The sequence below is a fragment of the Trachypithecus francoisi genome, unplaced genomic scaffold (genome assembly GCF_009764315.1).
Source record: "Trachypithecus francoisi isolate TF-2019V2 unplaced genomic scaffold, Tfra_2.0 Lachesis_group21, whole genome shotgun sequence".
NCBI lineage: Eukaryota > Metazoa > Chordata > Mammalia > Primates > Cercopithecidae > Trachypithecus > Trachypithecus francoisi.
In genome coordinates, this window is record NW_022681467.1 from 45,659,958 (window position 1) to 45,673,603 (window position 13,646).

The following is a 13,646-nucleotide window of genomic DNA, read 5'->3' on the forward strand; positions in this document are numbered from 1 at the left end:
GAGAGGTGAGAGTTATTGCCCGTGAGGGAATGAAGGCTCAGCGAAGTGTGTCCTCCTGCTCAGGCTTATGTGGACGGGCATTCTGGCTGAGCTGGGGGCTGCTGTAGAGTCCCAGTATTGTGGGCACTCTGTCACCCCTGCTCACTTCCCGGATGGCAGTTTCGGGAACAGAGAACTGTCTTGGCAGCCATCTGGCACTTTCCCCTGCCCCAGCCCTCACCCATTGGGGAAAGTCCTTATGGGTCACCGGAGCTGGAGGCTGGTGTAGCCAGGATGCAGGCGAGGGAGTGGAGCGGGCAGAACTCCTAAGCTGTGGGGCAGAGGGGGCATCAGAGGGAAGGAGATAGGTGGGGCAGTGGTCCCCAAACCTGCTTTGGCCACATGGCTTCCTGCCTGCCCCACAGCCCCTGGTCAATAATTGGCCTCACTGATACCACAGGTGGGGCTGGGCAGAGAGAGGGTCCCTGGAGACACCCCTCTTTCCACCTGTGTGTCTCTGGAGGGAGTCTTGGCCCCTCTCAGGGCCTGAGCCTCCACTTGTCTACAAAGAAGCATTCATTCATTCACTTACTCACACTTTATATATGTGTGCTTCACTTCTATAGATATTTCTTGAGCACCTGTTATGTGTTAGGTTCTAGGCATAAAGACAAGCCAGAAAATGAGACAGACTGAAAGCCTTGCTCTCATAAAGCTGATGGTCTGATGGGGCAGACAGATCATAGACACATAAGGAAGATAATTGTGGGTGGGAAAAGTGCTAAGATAGAAACAAGGCAGGGGAAGGTGATGGAGTGTGACTGAGACCAGGCAGTCTGGGAGGGCATCCCTGAGGAGGTGATATTTGAGCAGAGACCCAGATGGTAAGAAGGAGCCTGGCTGGGTGTGGTGGCTCACGCTTGAGGTGGGTGAATCATGAGGTCAGGAGTTCAAGACCAGCCTGCCAACACAGTGAAACGCTGTCTCTACTAAAAATGCAAAAATTATCTGGGCATGGTGGCAGGCGCCTGTAATCCCAGCTACTCAGGAGGCTGAGGCAGGAGAATCACTTGAACCCGGGAGGCAGAGGTTGCAGTGAGCTGAGATCGTGCCACTGCACTCCAGTCTGGCGACAGAGCGAGACTCCATCTCAAAAAAAAAAAAAAGAAGAAGGAGCCTGTCCAGGGGATGCGTAGAAAGTAAGCCTGGTGGGGCTGAGGTGGGAGAGGTGGGGGGGTGGGTGCATCACCTAGAGCTTTGAAGGTCGAAGTTAGAGATCCCTTGGCTCCTCCTTCGCTTTGTTCAGACTCTGCGTCACCTCCTCTGAGGAGCCTTCCCTGATGACCCTGGCTAAACCAGGCCCTTCCTTACCTCTTGCCCTTATCTGTACATGGCATCATAGTCTCTGTTTATTGGGTGTGTGGGGATATCTTGTCTTTCTTTCTCCACAGTTACAAGGCCAGCTGGGTAAAGTTTTCATGAGTTGCCTGTTGACTCCCCTGTGGTGCAGAAAATGTGGCCGCAAGGATCCCAGCATGGGTGCCATTGATGGATGGCAGGGAAAATCGGTGCCGTGTTTTGTGGATTGCAGTTTTGACTCAACTTAAGCCTCAGAAGCCAACTCTGGAACCCAAGCCTTGAGCCCAAAAAGATTCCCCTAAAATCACAATGACAATCATGACTAACTTTCACTGGGTACTTGCTGCATGGCACGCACTGCTACGCAACCTATTCAACATGTGCAATTCACTGGTATTTCGTACATCTGCAGTATTGTGCAACCACCACCACCGCCTAGATCCGGAACATTTCCACCACCCCAAAAGGAAACCCTGCACTCACGAGCCATCACTTCCCATCCCTCCAACATCCCAGCCCCTGGAAACCACTCACTGAGTCTCCATCTGCGTGAATTTGCCTTTCCATATTAATGGAATTGTACTATGTGGCCTTTCACATGTTCACCCATGTTGTAGTGCATATATGGTACGTAGCATGTAGGTACACATTTTATTTCTGCATCAGTTGATGGCCATTTCAGTTTCGGTTGCCTCCACTTTCTGGCTATCGTGAATAGTGCTGCAATGAACATCTGTGTACAAGGGTTATTTATTTATTTTTTGAGATGGAATCTCGCTCTGCCGCCCAGGCTGGAGTGCAGTGGCGGGATCTCAGCTCACTGCAACCTCTGCCTCCTGGGTCCAAGCGATTCTTGTGCCTCACCCTCCTGAGTAGCTGGGACTACAGGTGTGTGCCACCATGCCTGGCTAATTTTAATACAAAAAAATAATTTTTGTATTTTTAGTAGAGACGGGGTTTCACGATGTTGGCCAGGGTGGTCACGAACTCCTGACCTCAGGTGATCCACCCGCCTCAGCCTCCCAAAGTGCCGGGATTACAGGCGTGACCCACCATGCCTGGCCTGTGTACAAGTTTGTGTTTGAACATCTATCTTCAGTTCTTTGGAGCATATACCCAGGAGTGGAATTATTGGTTCATATTGTAATTCTGTGTTTAAGTTATTGAGGAACTACCACCTAAGCTGAGAGACGGGACTCGCACTACGTTGCTCAGGCTGGTCTTAAACTCCTGGGCTCAAGTGATCGTCCTCCCATCTCAGCCTCCAAAGTGCTGGGATTACAGGTGTGAAGCATTGAGTTCAGCTGACCTAAGCACCGTTTAAAACACTCATGATCTTGGGGAATGCTCGCAATAAGCCAATGAGGGAGGCTCTGTGCTGCCCCCATTCTGCAGATAAGGAAACTGAGGCTCAGAAAGCAGAATTCATGAGCCAAGGTTACCCTGGTGAAAAATGCTGATGTCAGGCCTGTTAGATTCCGAACCAGCTTGAACCTCAAGTTGAGAAGGAAGGGAGTGTGAGAAAAAAGAGAGAGAGTGTGAGAGCAATAACAAGGGTGACTTCAGTCCACGCTTAGCCTCTTGAGTTGCCATCTGTGGAAAAGGTGAGGAAAGAGGTACAAGCCAGAATTTCTCTATCAGACTTGCTTGGATTCCAACTCCCTCCTGCCCCATCCTGGCTGAGTGAGGTTGGGCAAGCTGGTTCACCTCTCTGTGCCTCTGTTTCCCCAGTGAATGGTGGTAAGAAGAAAAACTCCCTCAAACGGTGAGGATAAGAAGGAAATAAGGCCGGATGTGGTGGCTTATGCCTGTAATCCCAGCACTTTGGGAGGCCGAGGCGGGCGGATCACTTGAGGTCAGGAGTTCAAGGCCAGCCTGGCCAACATGATGAAACCCTGTCCTACTAAAAATACAAAAATTAGCTGGGCATGGTGGCGGGCACCTGTAATCCCAGCTACTTGGGAAGCTGAGATAGGAGAATCACTTGAACCTGGAGGCGGAGGTTGCAGTGCAGTGAGCCAAGATCACAGCCACTGAACTCCAGCCTGAGCAGCAAAGCAAGACTCCGTCTCAAAAAAGAAGAAAAGTCAATAAGGCTGGCCTGCTGCTGTGGTTATCAATGTTGTTATTATCCTTTCTACACAAGGGTCCCCCTAGCCCCAGAGTCCCATGATCTTGTTTCGGGTGCAGCTCTGGGGCACAAGGGAGTCAGGGACCCCCAGAATCTTCTCCCCAGGGTTGGAAATGTTGAGTGACCCAGAAGTAGAAATAGCGTCTACCTCAAAGTCCCATGTCCATGCTACAGCTGAATGTTCCAGATCAGAAAACAGCACATAGTTTTCCAGAACTGCTGGGACCTTAGCTCCTCAGGAGAGAGAGTAACCTGGACCCATTAACTCACCAGAACCACATTGTATTTTAGGCCAGAAACAATAATAACTGTGGCCTGTTAAGCAGATGTCAGAGAATAAAAATCTAATCTGAATTTGTAACTCTGTCAGAAGGAATGGGGTTACTGAGAATTCCACAGGTGAGTTTTCAACATGGACACGGGTGGGGGGTCTCTGAGCCTCTCTGCTGAGGCTTTGCACAGATTCAGGGCTTGTGGAGAGCAACGGGGACGTTCTCTGAGCACTCGCTGTGTGCCAAGGCACGAAACAACCCTGGGAGGCTGTACTGTTAGAAGTCCCATTATTCAGATGGGAAACTGAGGCCCAGAGAGTTGGAGACGATTGCCCAGAGTTGAACAGCTAAGAAGCGGCTGAGCTGGGGCTTGAACCCAGACAGTCAGGATCTGACTGGAGCCCAAACTCTGAACCACGTGTGTCTTTCTCAGGGAAGGCTGGAAAAATGTGGTTTAGTGTTCTGCACAATGAAGTAACTATGTTCAACTGAGGTCACTGGCTGATGGTGGAGGTCACTGATGGCAGAAATGCAGAGAGGGCCCAGGACCCCCAGGAAGTGCCCCCTGTCTCCTTTGCTGGGTATTTTCCTTCCCTGACTCTTGGCCTGGTTGTTTCTCGGTGAGTGTATGTGGGGTGGGGTTTGTGAGAAAGGGAGACCCCAGCTCTGGCGTTGCGGAAGTGTTAGGATCCAAGGCCAGGCCTGCAGCCCTGGGTCCCTCCTGCCTGGGAGGTACCTGGGGAAGTCTGCAGCCTGTCTACACTGGCGAACCCTCAGCCTCAACCAGCCCCCTGCCCTGCACTTGCCAATTGGGCACCGCCACTGTCAGCACCACATCCCCAGGGTGTGTAACAAGTGTCACAGCCTCACCGAGCCTCAGTTTCCTCCCCTGGAAAATGGGGATAGCCACGGCACATGGTGGGGAAGGTTATATTTACATGATCTGGGCTGTTACTCTTATTCCTGCTGCCAGTAAGAAGCCACGTGGAGTGTCTGCCATGCTGAGGAGAGGGCGCCCCTGGCCAGAGCCCAGCTGGACGTCAGGCCTGAGGTTGGATGTCAGGCCAAAGCTGGCTCCAGCCCAGCAGCCTGACACCAAGGGGAGGGAGGCCTGAGTCGGCCAGACTCCTGAGTCACTGTTTCCCGGCTCTGCCAGGCCAGGCGGGAAAAGGGGGAGCGGGGTGAAGGGAGGGGGAGGGGAGAATGAGACTCCAGTTGTAACCATTGTTGGGTGGGACAGAGAGAAAGCCACCTGCCAGGGACTCATCAGAGCTTCTGGGGTGTCAGAGTGGGGTCCTTGCACTTTCCTGGATTACAGGCTGCAAACTCCTCCCTCCCCCGCCACCAGCACACACACACACTGCACTAAGCTTCTTCCTTCTCTTTCTTGATTGTGTTTACCAGGTTCCAGCCTCAGGGCCTTTGCACTGGCTGTGTTTTCTGCCTGGAACACTTCAAGGCTCTTTCTCAAATCTCAGGCTTCAGCTTAAATGTCACCTCTTCAGTGAAACTCTCCAGGCTGGAGTGCAGTGGTGCCATCACGGCTCACTGCAGCCTCAACCTCCCCGGGCTCTGGTGATCCTCCCACCTCAGCACCTTGAGCAGCTGGGACCGTAGGTGTGCACCATCATGCCCTGCTAATTTTTGTATTTTTCTGTAGAGATGGGGTTTTGCCATGTTTCCCAGGATGGTCTTGAACTCCTGAGCTCAAGTGATCCACCCGCCTTGGCCTCCCAAAGTTCTGGGATTGCAGGCATGAGCCACCACACCCGGGCCTGCCTAAGCCTTTTTTTTTTTTTTTTTTTTTGACAGAATCTCGCTCTGTCGCCCAGGCCGGAGTGCAGTGGCGCAATCTCAGCGGCTCACTTCAAGCTCCGCCTCCCGGGTTCACACCCTTCTCCTGCCTCAGCCTCCCAAGTAGCTGGGACTACAGGTGCGTGCCACCACGCCTGGCTAATTTTTTGATATTCTTTTTTTTTTTTTTTTTTTTGAGACGGAGTCTTGCTCTGCCGCCCAGGCTGGAGTGCAGTGGCCGGCTCTCAGCTCACTGCAAGCTCCGCCTCCCGGGTTCACGCCATTCTCCTGTCTCAGCCTCCCGAGTAGCTGGGACTACAGGCGCCCGCCTCGTCGCCCGGCTAGTTTTTTGTATTTTTTAGTAGAGACGGGGTTTTGCCGTATTAGCCAGGATGGTCTCGATCTCCTGACCTCGTGATCCGCCCGTCTCGGCCTCCCAAAGTGCCGGGATTACAGGCTTGAGCCACCGCGCCCGGCCTGATATTCTTTTTTAGTACAGATGGGGTTTCACCGTGTTAGCCAGGATGGTGTCGATCTCCTGACCTCGTGATCCGCCTGCCTCAGCCTCCCAAAGTGCTGGGATTACAGGCGTGAGCCACTGCGACCAGTGCCTGCCTGAGCTTTAAGTGTGCTCTTCCTACTCACCCTCCCAATTCCTTTAGTTCATGCATTCATTCATTTGCCCAGAAGGTATTGTGCACCTCCTTCGGGCTGGGCCCTGCTTTAAACAGTGAACAGAGTAGACAACCGGCCTGCCCTCACGGAGCCATCACTCCCCCCAGGGAGATGGTACAATGAGCACAGGGCACACTGTGCTGGAACAGGTGCCTCTGGAGGAGCCAGGCACAGCTAGGGGAGTCAGGACACAGCGGGGGGCTTTCCCTGTTGGAGGGAGTTGAGAACGGTGTCTCAGAAAGTGATGCTAGGGAGATCTGCAGGACGAAACGAAGGGAGCCATGTGGGTGTCTGCACAGAGAGTTCCAGGCAGAGGGAACAGCCAGTGTGAAGGCCCTGAGGCAGGGGTGTGGCAGACAGAGTCAACGAGCAGGATGGAGGCCAGTTGGGAGGGAGCAGAGTAGGTGAGGTGAGGAGGTGAGGCCAGCAAGGGAATGGGGCGGGCAGGTCAGGCAGCCAATGGGGAGGATGTGGCTTTTGCCTTGAGCCCCTGGAGGGTCCTGAGCAGAGGGGCTGCGGAGACACGGTCAGGTTCCAGGTGGAGTTAGGGTGAGAACTGACCTTCCAGGCAGACAGGCAGGGTCCGCCCACCTTGCCCCTGCCCTGAGATGAAGCGCCAGCCTTGGATCAGGACCCTGTCCAGAGGTGGGTCAGGGCTCTCAAGCCAGACTCGAGTCTGCACTGGGCAGGGACAGCTTCCCACGGCCAGCCTTCCCCGTGGAGGGTTGCTTGGGAGGAGGGGCCCCTAAGTCTCTCCTCTTTCTCCCTCTCTTTCGTAACCATCAGTCTAGCCAGACCTTTGGTCAGGCCTGGGAGGTGGCTGGTGGAGAGAGGGTTCTCTGTCATCATCTGGCCATGGGAAAGGTGAAGTAAAAGCCACCAGTGACGGAGAGAAGCAGCCTGTGGCCAGCCCAGCACCACCCCTCACCCCATGCACCCACAGGCTGAGTGCCTCATCCCTTGGCCATGGTTCCCCCAACCCCCCAACATAATCAGGCCCGTGGGAGCCTGGCCAGAGCTGTGGCCAGTGACTCAGCAGGAATCACCCCAGACAGGAGCCAGAGTCCCGGTGTCCAGACCAGAAACCACCCCTGACCTGTCCGGCTGGGCAGGAACAGGGACAGAGTAGGCGGAAAAGCTCTCAGCCCAGGATAGCTGGGGGAGTGGGGGCATGGAAAGACCCCCATCCAGATGCAGTTCGTGGCCACCTGCCCTGGTGGTGTCTGCCGAGGTCCGGATCAAGTTTTAGGAGGGGGTTCGTGGCTGTTCTGCCCAATTCTGTTGAAGCCCTGAGCATCAGCCTGACTTTGATGGGCTATACTGGGCTGTTGTGGTATATCTTGTCTATTCCATTGTATGGTTTCTGTTCTATTGTGTGTTCTGGTCTGTTCTAGAGCCTTCCAATCCTTTCTATTCTATTGTGTTTATTCATTCAGGAGATATTTACTGACCACCCCTATGTGCCTGGCAGTCTTCTAGATGTTGGAGTCACATCTTTATTTATTTATTTATTTTGAGACGGAGTCTCACTCTGTTGCCTAGGCTGGAGTGCAGTGGCACGATCTCAGCTCACTGCATGGAGTTACAACTTTGGATGAAATGAGACCTCTGCCCTAGGGCGCTCATGGGGAGACCAGCAACAGATAAATATCAGGTAGTGGTAAGAGCCGAGAACAGCAGCAGCAGCATCAAAGCAGAGAGCCAAACAGGGAGCAAGGTGCAGGCTGCGTTCACAGTGGCGGGGAGCAGGCTCAGGAGCAGCCTCACTGGCAAGATGACAGTCTTTTTTTTTTTTTTTTTTGAGATGGAGTCTCACTCTGTCACCCAGGCTGCAGTGCAGTGGTGCAGTCTCGGCTCACTGCAACCTCCACCTCCTGAGTTCAAGTGATTCTCCTGCTTCAGCCTCCAGAGTAGCTGGGATTACAGGTGCGTGCTACTACACCCGGCTAATTTTTGTATTTTTAGTAGAGATGGGGTTTCACCATGTTGGCCAGGCTGGTCTTGAACTCCTGACCTTAAGTGATCCACATGCCTCGGCCTCCCAAAGTGCTGGGGTTACAGATATGAGCCACCGCAGCCAGCCAAGATGACAGTCTTGAGCAGAGTCGGGAAGGAGCTGAGGGAGGGAGGCACACAGATATCAAGGGGTCAAGAAAAGCATTCCAGGCAGACAGAACAGCAAGTGCAAAGGCCCTGAGGCTGGAATGTGCCTAGTGTGTTCCAGGACTGGCCAGGAGGCCAGTGTGGTAGCCAAGGGGAGCAGTAGGGAAGATGGGCTGTTTGGGGACATGGCTTGAAGGAGGCAAATGCCGGGTGGGAGAGAGCAAGGACAGAGCGCCCCACGGTCCTGCCGGGGTGTGGGGCCAGCTGGACGGCCTTGGATAGGAGGTGTGCATGTGAGAGCGTGTCTGTGATGTGGACATCTGCATGTGGGTCCGTGTGTGGTGTTGTGCATCCCTGTGTATCTGTGTGTGCCCATCTGTGCACCTGCATCATGTGTCTCTGATTCGGGCAGTTAGTGCTTCTGTATTTGTAGGTGCCTGTGGGCATCTGTAGTGTATTGTGGGTGTGTGTTGTGTGCCTGGAATTTGGTGTGACTGTATAGGTGCAGGTCTGTGTGTGTCACGTCTTTTTTTGGCAGGTGCCTGGACGTGTATGTGTAGTGTTGTTTCTCTGCCATGTATTTTGTGCATGTGTGGGTGTGTGTATGTGCATGAGAGTGTAGCAGGAGACTTTGTGTTCCTGTGATTGTGGCATGGTGACAAGTTTTGGAGCTCCTGTGGGTGCAAGGGCACGGGAAGGAGCCTTCCTGCAGACCCACCCCAGGCCAGCAGCAACCTCTCCCCATGGCAGCAGATACGCACTCGTTCTGATGCCCCGGGAGGAAGCCGGGCAAGCAGCCCCAGAGCAGCAGGTGGATAAAGAGGGTGAGGGCTCAGCTCAGCCACCTTTTCTAGGCCTTTCAGGGCCCGTCAGAAGCTCCCATGGAAGACGTGGAGGTTGGGGGGCAGTAGACATTCATAGGCCTGGGAATGGGGGTGCTTGAGTATCTGGGGCACCCACAGGGAACTCTGGCCTCCTTGGGCTTAACGGGTGGAGCCGGCTTTGTGCACACACGTGGTGGGGGCAACCACATGCACTGAGCTCACGCCAGAGTGTGGGAGGAGACACTGCCCAGCATATGCACAGATGAACACACATGGAAGGATAAGTATGTATTCAAGGGTGGACACATGTGAACACAGACACTTGTATGTAGGGACAAACATTTGTGTGCAGGGACAGACACACACATACAAATAGACACAGGTGCAGGAGCAGACACTTATGTGCATCAATGGATATGAGTGTACATGGATAGACACACATGATTGTCCTCTGTGGGCCCCAGAACCTCTCCTGCACACACATGCACACACATACACACTGACTCACACACACTCACGTGTGTGCAGGGCCTGGTCCACCATGCACACCATGCATATAGGGTCCCTGTGAATACAGAAAATCGCCAAATGGGCCTGGCATGGTGGCTCACGGCTGTAATCCCAGCGCTTTGGGGGGCCAAGGCGGGTGGATCACCTGAGGTCAGGAGTTCAAGACCAGCCTTGCCAATGTGGTGAAAACTCATCTCTACTAAAAATACAAAAATTAAGCTGGGTGTGGTGGCAGGCGCCTGTAATCCCAGCTACTCTGGAGGCTAAGGCGGGAGAATTGCTTGAACCCAAGAGGTGGAGATTGCAGTGAGCCAAGATCATGCCATTGCACTCCAGCCTTGGTGACAGAGCAAAACTCTGTCTCCCCCCAAAAACAGGAAGTCCCCAAATATAATGTGTGCCTCTCACCCTCAGTATCAGAAGAGTGCTGAGAGCACACATGGCTGACATTCTCCATGTGGGGAGCCGGCACATGTCCCGGGGAGCCAGGCCTGGCTGCCTTTTGGCCTTTGTGGTCGGATCCTGCGCTGTGTGCTTTACCTTCTGTGCCTTTGTCTCCTCGTTCCTTAGTGGGGACTGAAGCTGTTAACCCATGCCAAATGCTTAGCTTTACATCAAATAGTAAAAGTTACTCTTACTCCTGTCTGGTGCCAGCCTAGGCTAACATTACAGATAAGAGGCCTGGGGCAGTGGCTCATGCCTATAATCCCAGCACTTTGGGAGGCCAAGGCAAGAGGATCACTTGAGCCCAGGAGTTCAAAACTAGCCTGGGCAACATAGCAAGACCCCATTTCTACAAAAAAAATTTTTTTTAATTAGCTGAGCGTGGTGGTGTGTGCCTGTAGTCTCAGCTATTTGGGAGGCTGAGGTGGGAATATCACTTGAGCCTAGGAGGTTGAGGCTGTAGTGAGCTATGGTCATTCCCCTGCACTCCAGTCTGGGCAACAGAGGGAGATCCTGTTTTAAAACAAATCAACAAACAAAACGACCCAGAGAGAGTAAGGTCCTTGCCTGGGACCACACAGCCAGGAAATGGCAGATTCAAGATTCGAGTCCCCTGAAAGTCTTCTGTGCCTAGAAATACACACACAGGGCCCACACATCCACTTGGAAGGGACCCAGCACTGTGCATGTACTCACAGCCAGGGCTGTGGCTGCAGAAAGGCCCTGGGGTCAGCAGAGGCTGGAATGGTCAGTGGGAATGTTCCCTCCCAGCCAGGGCTTGCAAATTCCAGAACCTCCAGCGGTTGCTTTCGGGAGCCTAGATTCTTCCTACTCTCACCTCTGCCTAAAATTCCATTTCTTCTCCTTTTCCTTGCTTTAAGCAAGGGTCAGATATTCCAATGCCTGCAGATGCTAGGCAGGTACTTAAACAAGTTAAGGGTGAAGCAATAGGGGTTGGTGTGATTCGTTGCCACGTAGGAAAGCCAGCCCATTGCTGTGGGAAAACGAGAAGTCAGAATTGTAATAGAATTTTTTTTTTTTAAAGCAACAAGTCTTGCTCTGTCACCAGGCTGGAGTACGGTAGTGAGATCATAGCCCACTGCAGGCTCGAATTCCTGGGCTCAAAGGATCCTCCCCACTCAGCCTCCTGGGTAGCTGGGATTACAGGTGCAAACCACCATGCCCGGCTAATTTTTGCATTTTCAGTAGAGACGGGGTTTCACCATGTTGGCCAGGCTGATCTCCAACTCCTGGCCTCAAGTGATCTGCCTACCTCAGCCCCCCAAAGTGCTGGGATTACAGAAGTGAGCCACTGTACTCGGCCCACACCTGGCTATTAATTTTTTTTTTTTTTTTTTTTTTAGAGACAGGGTCTCTCCATGCTGCCCTGGCTGGTTTTGAACTCCTGGGCTCAGGCAATCCTCCTGCCTCAGCCTCCCACAGTGCCGGGATTACAGGTGTGAGCCTGTGCTCCCAGCCTGATCTTGTGGGCAAGGAATTCCAGTCGTTTCTAATTCTGTGGGGGTCAAACAAGTCTCCTCTGTCCCTCTGTGGGTCTGGTTGGTCCGAGCACCCCTGGTTTGTAGTCTCTGCCTATTCACTGAGGCCAGAGGCTGGGTGCTTGCTGTGTGCCCTAGGGAAGGCCCTGGGCTTCTCTGTGTTCAATTTCCTCATGGCCAGGCCCTGGGGAGGACACACATGGTAGAGAGCTGAGACTGTCCAGGGGAGAGCCAGACCTGGACAGAACAGGAAGGACTGTCATGCCTGAAAAAGTCATTTTTCTCCTCATCCCTACTCTGCCCGTCTCCTGCCATCCGCAGGGAACTTAATGGAGAAAACACCCTGCCAGTGCCTGTTTTCTTCTCCATCCTGCAGTGGGTGTCAGCTCCAGATGAGTGACTTGGGGCCCCTGTGGGTAGAGGGTTAGGGTGTCAAAGCTGGCTTAAGAGTTTCAGAGTGGGCTGGGTGCGGTGGCTCACACCTGTAATCCCAGAACTTTGGGAGGCTGAGGTGGGCAGATCACGAGGTCAGGAAATCAAGACCATTCTGGCTAACATGGTGAAACCCCGTCTCTACTAAAAATACAAAAAATTAGCCAGGTGTTGTGGTGGGTGCCTTTAGTCCCAGCTACTCAGGAGGCTGAGGCAGGAGAATGGCGTGAACCTGGGAGACGGAGCTTGCAGTGAGCCGAGATCATGCCACTGCACTTCAGCCTGGGAGACAGAGTAAGACTCTGTCTCAAAAGAAAAAAAAAAAGAGTTTCAGAGTGAGGCAGGTCCCACCAGGGCACATTGTGGCAGCCTTCCTGGAGGAGGGGGCTGAAAGTAGCTCTGTGGCTGCTAGCCTTGAAGTCAGGATAACTGGGCTCACACGAGTTTGAAAGCATGAAGGCAGTGACTATGTCATCTCAGTCACTTCTGTGTCCTCAACTCCCAGACCAGAGCCTGGTATACAGTCGGCACTCAATAAAAATCTATAGGCCAGACATGGTGGCTCACGCCTATATTCCCAGCACTTTGGGAGGCCAAGGCAGGAGGATTGCTTGCTGCCAGGAGTTTGAGACCAGTCCAGACAACATAGCCTGTCTCTCCAAAATAAAAAACAAACAAACAAACAAAAACATTTAGCCGGGTGTGGTGGCGCTCACCCGTAGTCCCAGCTCCTCAGAAGGCTGATGGAGGAGAGCCCCTTGAGTTCAAGGCTGCAGTAAGCTATGATGGCGCCACTGCACTCCAGCCTGGGTGACAGAGTGAGACTCTGCCTCTAAAAGAGTAATAATTAAAAAAGATTTGTAGGCCAGGCATGGTGGCTTATGCCTGTAATCCCAGCACTTTGGGAAGCCGAGGCAGGAGGATTACTTGAGGTCAGGAGTTCGAGACCAGTCTGGCCAGCATGGCGAAACCCCATCTCTACTAAAAATACAAAAATTAACCAGGTGTGGTGGTGCGCACCTGTAGTCCCAGCTACTCAGGAGGCTGAGGTATGAGAATCATGTGAACCCAGGAGGACCTTGTCTCAAAAACAAACAAACAAAAATTTGTAAAATGAGATGACAGAAAATAATAGCTTTAGGGAACCCTCACCAGGGGCAACCATGAACAACCCTATGAGGCAGGTGTTATTATTATCTTCTATTTTGTACACGAGGAAACTGAGGCACGGAGAGGTTAAGTAATATGCCCAAGGTCATACAGCTAGCAAGTGACAACCAAGGTTCAAACCCAGGCCTGTCTGCAAAGCCCAGGGTCTATCATTTCCCGAATGGTTCGATGTCTGTCTCTCCCACGGGGCGGTGAGGGCCATAAACGCTGGGCTTATCTGTTTTGGTCCCTGCTCATCTATTTTGGCCTGGCATACAGTAGGTTCTTAATAAATATTTGTTGAATAAATTATAAAAGTCCTTTGGGTCCTCAGGCAAGTCACTTCTCTCCCAACCTTGGTTTCCCCATCTATGCAATGAGCATACTCTAAGTACCTAGCTCATTGTGTTGTTTTGACAAAGGAATGAAAGAGTGGAGGAGGATTGTGGTTGTGTAGGAAAAGTTCCAGAGTCAG